Source organism: Bombus bifarius, unplaced genomic scaffold (genome assembly GCF_011952205.1).
Source record: "Bombus bifarius isolate JDL3187 unplaced genomic scaffold, Bbif_JDL3187 scf7180000007974, whole genome shotgun sequence".
Lineage (NCBI taxonomy): Eukaryota > Metazoa > Arthropoda > Insecta > Hymenoptera > Apidae > Bombus > Bombus bifarius.
This window is the reverse complement of record NW_022884360.1, coordinates 1,647,934-1,658,123: the sequence shown is the minus strand read 5'-3', so window position 1 is coordinate 1,658,123 and position 10,190 is coordinate 1,647,934.

The following is a 10,190-nucleotide window of genomic DNA, read 5'->3' as shown; positions in this document are numbered from 1 at the left end:
TACGATAATGCAACAGTGGATTTATAATAAATAGGAGCATGTAATTTTGACTAAATATCAATAGGTGCCCTAATGTATATAACGTACATAATACTTATGCTTGATAAGATAAAAAAGATTAAAAATTGACATACCATGAATTTTAATAACTTTCGTCCCAACATTTTTCACCGCAACGTTATTTACCGTATTTATCAATTGCTCTTGTTCCACTCGAATCAAACGGATGGTAAATCCATTTTATAAAATTACGCTACTTTTCTACAGTTTTTACTTCGTAAACTACCTTCAGTCCGCTACTGTACATCGTACGCGTACACGCGTGATCCGCGAGTTGCGACGAACTTGTTGAACGCGCTGTTCCATCGATCACAAACATCGAACCAGGTTGCTGGAAAAATGTGGTCCATATTTCCCACGTTGCGGAACAATTAAGAGAAACGTGATGGAAAGGAGGCTGTTGCGGCGATTGGGGCCGGCCTGATACAGCTCCAGCCGGACAGAATGGAAACATAATTTTCGGTCGATTATCATGTAAATAAACCGCGCATCATCCTGCCCTCGTAGTTTCTCCTGATACGATTAATTATGTATCATCGTGGCCGATCACGCGAGCCCGATAAATCGATTAACCGTGAAAGGGGCTCGAGCCGTTTTTGGTGCGGGTCTCGTTTATTGAGGTTTAACGATTGCCGGTTTAATCGAGACTCCGCTCGACCGGAAAGGAAGCGCACGAAGGACAGGGAGGACGTACGAAAGTGGACGTGGAAAGCAGGTGCGAACTTTCGACCGATTAGGAAATAAATGCAAAGTCGCGGAGGCAGGTGAACGTCCCTGGCCGGAAAAGTCTCTGCCTATCGCCTCTCGTACCTTCATCGGACAGATTAACGACCGAGTAAATCTCTCCGTGACGTTCACGAACCGCACCAGCAACACCTGGAAATTCTGCCGTAATTGCTGATTACCTTGTTCCCACTTTTTTTCTCACCGCCACCCAGACGCATAGTCGGACGCTCTAGTCTGCTCTGTTCCTCGTCTTGTCTGGTCGTTAGGGGATGCTAGAAAGCTGACCAATTAACCTGTTGATTCGTTGGGAAAAGTTTTTCAAGCAACAGGACGGCACCCTGGTTCTGTAGGAATCCGCGGATCGGGGGGAATATTAAGGTCGATCCACAGGTAGCAGACGCACCTGCTGGACGACGCGTGGTACAGAGGAGCACGCGACGCGTTTTAAACGACGCGAAAAACCGGGTGAATGGCATGGAGAATGCGCTGCGAACAAACTGCGCTCGATTTTGTCGCTGTCAGTCGGATTTTGACAAACGCGTCGGCTATTTTAACGATTCGCAAACACATTCCTTTTGCAACAAAGGCTTCCAGTTCGTACGCTGTTTAATTAGAAGCTTATAGGTAGCTGGAGGTTCGGGCACGCGACTCGCTGATCGGCCATAAAATCGCGATTTAATAGTTGCTCTCGGACTCAGCCGGACTCGCGTCCAAGCAGCGAAAACACCTGCAGCGGAACCAATGAATTACAGGCCCCCGTAACTGCCCCTGCCACTGTCGCGGACAGCAACGGAATCAAGGCGGGATTGTTCGCCTCCTCGACACACTTCCTTTGTCGCCATCCACTATGCTGCCATTCCACCACAATCCTGTGTTTAACCTGTTAACTGCGCAGTTTAGTTTGGAAAATGCCTGACGCAGGTCAAATCAAGCAATGACGAGTATACACGCGGAACGCGGGGTAAATGGCTCGATTGTAAATTTATTATTGTAAATAACGAAAGGGCGAAGCAAAACGAGGGAGGATTATATTTTTGTTGGATGGAAAATTTGCCATTCATCGTTGATATTGCTATCGAAATCTTTAAAATTAAAATAATTATTGAGATACACTAGGTTAGATGCGTAGTAGTGATACTTGTATGTGAATATCAGTGTGTGGAAGTATGCGTGCGCGCCGCGTCTCGAAAACAAATGAACTGTTCGGTCGGTTAACAGTCGGCTATGTAAGAAAGTACTGAAACGCGTGCAACTGTGTTTAATGTTTAATATCTTTGAAATCGCTCATCGAATAAATATACAATTATTCTAACATAAATTCCAAGTGTACATTTAGTGTTCCTGTACCATTATTTCCGTTATTAAGATCCAAAATTCTCAACGATAATACAATTCCTAATGGAGAAGAAACGACTGGAACGTTGCCTCTAAGAGAACGCAAAGAGATTGCTCGTGTGCTAGAAAATTTATGAAAATATATTAAGATTGTGCCAAAAGCGTCTTTCTTTTACAAACGCGTCTTCTGCAACGACGTATTTGTACGCAAACACGAAACCTAATCTGTCAAATATTTCTACTGCTTTCTACTGCTCCGCAGAGATCTTCGTATCATCGCGAATAATCGGAGATGGACGCAACGCGACAAGCTGAATTTTTCCAAGTTCTCGACTTAGGCGACTTTAGAAAGACAAGTGTGGACATTTGGCGACCGGTGAAGTACGCTTTTAAATTTCAGAGATTCCAGCGCTGGAGATACGAAGCGAGCGGATGGACAGAGGCGTAGGAACGCCACGTCCGAAATGATGACATCAGGGAAGGAGGTAACGAGCACTGTCGGCGGTAGAAACACCTCCTTCGAGGGGCAGCCTCTCATTGGCATACGAGTAAATCCACAAGCTCGTGTTTTACAGGATCGTTGTCGGTGTTGCCGCGTGCGTGAACCACGCTCCCTCGCGAACAAAACCGTTTGCACGGGTTTACAACCGACTTCCGCTTGTACCAGCCTGTCCTTCGCGGTTCGTCGTCCGCCGCTAGTCGTCTAGACCAGCGATTTTCAACCTTTCTCATCTCGCGGCACGCATAAAGTAATTACAAAAATTCCTCGCCGAGGAACCTGCTACGCATATTTCGTTCAATATGGTGCGTTCACACCAAACTGTTATCGTTTCTCTATTCGACGCTCTATAGGAAAAAGAATCAGATAGTTAGCACTGAGGTTACCAGGCCGGGTGAAACGATTTCAAAATCAAATTTCAAAATCTCAATTTTTGTCAATATACGAACTTGCATGGAGTCGTCTTTCGAAAGAAATAAGGACGAACATGCGATTTTCAATTAACTTTGTGTACGTTTAAAAATTCTCTCTCCGCTGGCTCGTCGCCTAAGAATCGATGGTCTATGCCGGTGATCGGCTGTCTGCAAATGGAAAATCTCCCCGTACATCTTCGAATCTGTCGCTGAGATTAAAACAGTTTGACGTTAGAACGACAAGACAGCTGTGGAGTAACGAAATTTTCACCGGCGATCACGCGCAGACGATGTTGAGCTGGTCAGTGGTCGGATAAATGATACCAAGTTTCTCCGTTCTTCTTTCACCGACGAGTCGCTGTTCCGTGCGCGAGGGCCATCGAGCTAATGGGACGCGCGGCTGCTCTATAATTACAAAGATTGGCCAGTATATGCGCTGGCTAAAGCGGAGGCTCGTGGTCGGTTGCATGTGGCTGCCAGAGAGAGAAAGAGAGAGAGAGAGAGAGAGAGAGAGAGAGGCCGGGCGTATGGTCAGATTATAGATCGATACGGGGCCGCTTTTATTTGCCGATCGAAGACGAGCTATTGCGAACGCCGCCCGCTGAAAAAAATGGGCCACAGCTGCGCGGAAATTTAGAGGCCTCTTCGCTTTCATTAGTCGCCGGTGAATAGTCTGTCGGCGCTTCGAGGGCCGCTCTGTTCCGTCTTTCCATTTCAATTCCACGCTTTCAACGTCTCGGACATTTTACGCTTTCGAAAAGTTCGCTTCCGATTTCGATCTTCGGCCACTCTGAAGCTCCGTGCTTCGACAGATCTGAGCCAGGAGCATTAAAATTTTCGTAGCTACGCCCGAACGACCAAGGAATTGCAGAATTTCGAGTGGAAGGCTTCGATATCCTAAGTCTCTGTAATTTATACAAACTGAATCCTTTTTTCGTAACGTAAACTGAAAGGAATTATCGATCTCCAGTAGTATCGACATCGATTTACAAGTTTCAAAGACTCGGACGAGAGCAGTCGAAAGTAGAATCAGACGGAAACTCGAAACTTGTGTCGTATCACGAGTTACGCAGTTACAGAGCATTCAATTTCGAAATTCCGAACGAACAGAGTTGCACGGACGATGCTGGAACATTAAAGTTTGACAAATGCAGAGGGTACGCGAATTCGGAAAGGCTAAATTTCAGCATTCGAAGGATACAGAAAATTGGGAATAAAATTGAGAAAATTGCCCGAGCAGACGAAATTTGAATACGGAATTCCATTGGAAAAGAGCACGCGTCCACTGAAACTCGAAACTATACATTATAGTTGATGTTCGCCAGTGGCTCGTGCCTGCGGCAAGGAGGGTCGACTCTCATAAGTCAATCAACCATAATTCGTACAATTGATATCACCTGCCCGTGTCCTCGAAGACACTTTTCCCCGGGCGCGGACCCGAGTGTCGGATGAGCCTGTATTTTTCTTTACACGTGTCAACGTGCCGTGGCCGTGGGCAGCTTTGTGCGCGAAACCTACGGTGCTCAGGTGAGCCGAGGATTCACCTGCCCGGCCGGGCAGCTGCGCAGGTGTAATCCACTCTGTTTTGTGGACGACCGCGGTCCTTGGGGAGTTGGGCGATCGCTGTTTTCGTTTCGAGCAACCGTCTCTCCATCTCCGGCCTTAATTCCACCCGAAATATCCCAGAAATCCTTCTCGTCGATGAAACGTTCTCGCGATTCTTCAACCGGTTCGCTGCTGCGACCTTTTCCAACTGCGTGTACTTCGAACGCGTCGCGACGACGAATACACTCGTCAGAAACAGCTGTCTGGCTAAATTCGAAAATTCCTATGGTCCCAAGTTACTTAATAAACTCCATAATAAACCAGAATAAACGCGAGAAGCAAAGCGAGCTGACGACAAAAATGGCGAATCCGATGGATTCGCGCTACACGAAACACTTCCATTTAGGTTGCATCTCTGCAATCGCGTCTGCAAGCGGTACGAGTTCGCAGAAATAAAGTATCCGCAGTCTATTTACGTACATCGCGTAGACGAGGAGAATTCGTTCCGCTGCGAGGTAGAAACTGTCGGCGATGAACCGTAACGTCCGCGACGCTGGTTTCTGTCGGAGCAAAGGACACGTTTCCACGGACGAAGAGCAGGGAAACAGGAAGATTTGTGACGTGCGTGAAGCGACCACGATAACCGGAGAAAAGAAGGCAGAAACAAAGTGAGCGCCAAGGATGAGAAGGTTCTCGCGTCCGGCTTTTGTAAAGCAGGTGTAAGCGAGCCTGGCTCGTCCCGGTGTACTTTACCACCCGGTAGTGGCCGTTGGATCGCCGCGCCCGAGAGAGGAAAGAAGAAGACATCGGCAGCAGCTGAATCTTCGAGAAAAGTGGCACCTGAACGCGCTTGTAAAAAGAAGAACCGACGGGACGAACCGGGTTATGGATCGAACGGGCCACTTTGCGCGCCCCGGCGCGCTTCCCCGACGATTATTTAACGAGGTTCTAATTCCGGCGCGGGTAATTGAAGTCCCGCCGCCGGTTAACCGCCGCCAAATGGGGCCGTAAAGGATCCGCCGCGAGCGTTTCGCCCGTCATGCCTCTGACTTACGAGGAAAACTTAATTTTTCTACGGAACCGCGGCGCCCTAACTTCCAGTCGGCGAGTACACGAGAAGGTTAGTTGGCCGCTGACACATGCAACGCACGAAACTGTCAACGCGTACATAAACTCACGTAAATCTACGAAACGTACTTTCCACCTTTCGCACAGGCTCGAACGAAAAGTTGTAAAAGCTCGTCAGCCGCATTTTGCCCACCGCCTTTGTCCTCTCGTACTTGGCGCATTCGAACGAATAATATAAACTTGGAGCGAGCTAGAGCCGGACGGTTAAGAATGGCGAAAGAACAAGGGCACACGCGACTGTTTCGACGAGTGCGTCGCTCGTCGAACGCCACCCCCTTTTGTCGAACGCTGTGCGCGTTTCTTTGTCCCTTTGATGGTTTTCGTTGCTGAACTCTGTGGTCGGTTGCTCGACTGGCCGGCGACACTCGACGCTCTTTTCGCGTGGCACGTGGTGGTCGATTAAAGGGGAATTTCGCACAAGGCGGGAGCAAATAGCGCGTCGTAGAGGTGGAACGTTTCGTTGTTGCCTCGATGGGGATCCTTTGTGGCCGGGAAAAGAGGCTGGAACCGGACGTCTCAATAAATAAGGTGTTAATTAAACGGGCATTTTGTTGAATTTATCCCCGCTGCGTGGCAGGACCTATGTCCGTAAATAAGCCGATATTTATAGCCCGTGGCTGTTTTATGCGCTGATGGTGTGGACACCACACAAAGCTGCATTTTCTGCGGTTTCTGTCTCTCGATGCTAATGTATCGCGCGTTCGTGAGCGTGAAACCGAGGCTGGTCCGCCAGCTTTCTCTCGCTTGCGCTTGGCCGCGTGCTGCTGTCTCTGTCTGCGCGGAGGTTCCTCTCGAGCCGAGGGACGAAACCGGGTACCACGGAGGACACCAGAAGGATTATAACGCCGGCTCCTTTTCCTTCGTTGCACGGCTACTATAAATCTATGCAGAGTTATGGCAGAGGTCGGGTTTTGTCTTAATGGTCAACCGTGTAATTCATGGTGGAGCCTGGCCGCCGAGAATACTCGATTTTCCCCATAACCCGAACGCGACACGGTATCCCTTTCTATAATTCTGTACGCGTTCTCCGAAATGGCGTGTAGCAGCGTACGCGAGAGTTCTGGTCGCGCCGGTTACAAATTGGCGAAAGGGACGAAGGAAGCAACGGTTCCGCGAAGTTCATTACGTCGATACGCGATCTGCTTGCCCCTCCGAACAAGAGGCTCAATCTTCGGCGTTGGCCGAAATTCTCACGGCTCTCGTAATTAAAGCCGGTAAAGCGCACGCTTGGAGAACCCGCCTTTGCATTCCGCCGATCGATTAAAGCCGATCCCAAAGCGTATTGCACAGGCCGGCCAATCCGGAGAACCGCCGTGCCGGACAATCGAACAGAGGCAGACGAGCAACAGGCAGAGAAGAATTTCGGCGTCGATCGCGGAAGCGCCGATTACCCGTGAATTTATATTTAATTCGGTAATTGCCGGTCTGGCTGACCGAGGAAACTCGAGATCGTTCGGTGAGCCGATTCTGTGTCAGTGGAGTGGCTGCACCTTTCATCGTGTCGCAATTATCCCCACCGGATAACGAGCGCACTCTTCTTACGCGGCGAACACGTTGCGTGCGTGTCGCGCGCGTAAATCCACCGCCTCTTTCCCGTTTTCGCTTCTCATTTCGCTCCTAACCGACCGTACGTACGACTTTTGCATCGAACGCGTAAATAATCGATACGCCGCTGTCTCAGGCACACACACAGTCCTCGTTACACGGAAATTTGCCTCGAGATTGGACGACATTAGGAAGCGAGCTGACTGCTATCGATGTACGCGGCAGGGAGCTTGCAGAGTGTAAAAGCTGCTAATATTCGGACAGGATTTTGAGGAACGGAGGGATGGAATCTCGTTAAGGGAGAGATAACCGGGGGAAGAATAGGACCCGTTGAGAGTGAACCTTCCCCATGGCCGTCAGTCGATACCCTTCGATCCCGCGGCATCAATCTCGCGTAAAAATTAATCTTATGGGCCCGCGGTGCTCATGTTTGCCAATAATTACAGGCTTTCGAGAGACGGTTTCCTCCCTGCCCTCTCCCACCCCCCCTCCTCTTTCATTCTGCTCCATGGGCCTGGTTTAATACGGTTTCGCACGAATCTAATATTTCCCTGTATATAAATTATCGGCAATTAAAAGGGGAAAAAATGGAATGGAAAGTTAGATGGGATGGGAGGAACGGCGTTGTCGACGAGTCGACCGAGCTCCGTCTAGTTTTTACCTGAAAGCAACCGGGCCACGGGATCTCGCTCCGACGATAGCGCGATCGGTTTCGTGCATCGCGAGTCGGATCGTGAGGCTGAAAATCCCGGAAGGCGGCCCCCGATAACCCATCGATCCGATCGGTTTCGTCACGGTTTTTCCCCTCTGCTGAAATTTCTCTCGCCGGACGCCAGTCCCCTTTTAACAGTCGGACGAAGCTTGGCCGGCGAGGAATCTCGCGATAGCGTAACTTCCCACGAGCGGCTCGGCTTCGTTCACAGTTTCCCGAACGAAAGGCAATCGGTGGATCGATAGGAGGTTCGTTTCGATGGAAGATTTCGGACAGTCGAAAATCGACGTCCGGACTGATCGAGGAAGAGAAAAGCGCAGGGGCGAGGGGTGGGGGCAGAGGCTTGTTTCGCAAAAGTCGAGTACACGAGACACGGACAGGGGGTTCCGAGGGGGCGGCGAGGGGTAGAGATTTAGAACGAGCCAGTGCCTATTGGCGTTCGAGCGGAACGATATCTCGGTGGTGCAGACATAAATCCCGGCACCACGTACACGTAGCACGCCCCCACAGCACGCCCCCCCATTAACTTTTTAATCTCTGGTGCAGGGGCCCGGCCAGCCGCCGTGAAAGAGGAACAGGAAGAGCAGCAGGGGGACGAGGAACCGGCAGAAGAAGAAGAAGAAGAAGAAGAAGAAGAAGAAGAACTGGCTGAGGAGGTGGGGGAGGAAGGAACGAGCCAAGCCAGCAGATCGACCAGCCCTTTTCGGGGTCGAGCATCTAGTTAGCATCCTTTCAGACACGCGGTCTACCAGTCTCCCTTCTCCGGTGCCGCACGATGTATCCGGATATATCGACGATCGGGAACCTGTGTTTTTGTCGGTCGGGCTAAGTACGAGCCAGAGGAATTGTCCACCGAGCAGAATTCCATCCTCGTCCTCCCACCCCCACCCCCACCCCTCTCTCTCTTCTCCCTCCGCCGCTGTTGATTTACGATTTCGTGATGCGGCAACCTTGAAAATCGCTGCCAGCGTACAATATGGCAGACGGGCAGAGGGGGGCTCGTCAAATTTCCAAAAGCCACGAAACCTTCATCCATCAGGTGGGAATCTATTCACGGGATCTCGATGGTTATCGAGCAGCGATCATCGAACGAAGATCTATCGTGGGTAGATGGTATCGTCGGAGAAGACAAATCGCGGTTACCGTGAAGCATAACGCGGGCAAAGCGGCAGGCGAGGAGGAGTCGCAGGATTTTTCGTCGAGGAGAAGGTTGATCGGACGCGGAAGGCGCGTGCTGGCCAGACGCGGAAGGCAAGTCGCGTCGAATTAGAGAAAATTACAAAACACCTCGTAAATACATCGTCGGGCTAAGTGGTTGATTGGAGAGATGGTCTGTGGAAGCGGACTACCGCTAAATTATATCCCAAGACAAGAGCGGTTATCGGCGCGATCGCGATCGCTCTTGTAAATTAAGGCACCCGTGGACACCGCGGCCGTTCATCCTCAGATTCTATCTTTTTCAATTTTTCACCAATTTCCTCGTTCCTGCGACCACGCGATTCAAACAGAAGCTCGTACTCTGCGAGGTGGCAACGGCGAGAGTCATCGAGATTAAAAGAATCTCGTCTGCGCAAACAGAGATCGTCTCGGCATCGGGTCTCGCCCGCGATATGCAAAACGGTCGAAGCCTGGCTGGTTTTACGTTTTACGGTGTCTTTAAGTTGCCCCTGTAAATATCGTAATGGCCGCGATACTGTCGGAGCGTGCCTACGACAGTTAATCGGCTCATTTCTCCGCCGTTTTTTCTTTATCCGTCCGCTTCTTTCGCCTGCCTTCTATTAGATAACGGCCGACGTCCAATTTCCCTTTTTCAGCACAGCTTGCGCGTACTAACGGAAAACTGGTGGAAAAGAACCGACGAAGAGGTGGGCCCCGATCGAAATTCTCACGTGGTACCGAGTTTCTCGGTGATCTGATTGAAGTCTCGCCCCTGCTGGCGGCGCGGCAACATAAACATTATGATTGCAGGCAACATAAATACGGGCGCATTGGCGTGCAGATACCAAGTGGAGGAAAGGGGCAGAGGCAGAGGGGGTGGCGTCGCGCGAGTTTCGGTTTCCACGCCGCTGCGGAACGCGGGCCAGGCCGCTTTAATATAATATTATTGGCTATTGATAAATTGTCGATAATGATGGGTTAGCCACCCCCGGGGCCCGCGTGGGAGGGAGGGGAAGCGGAGCTGTTCGTTCTCGGGCCAGCTATCTTCCCAGCTTCTGCACCCCACCCC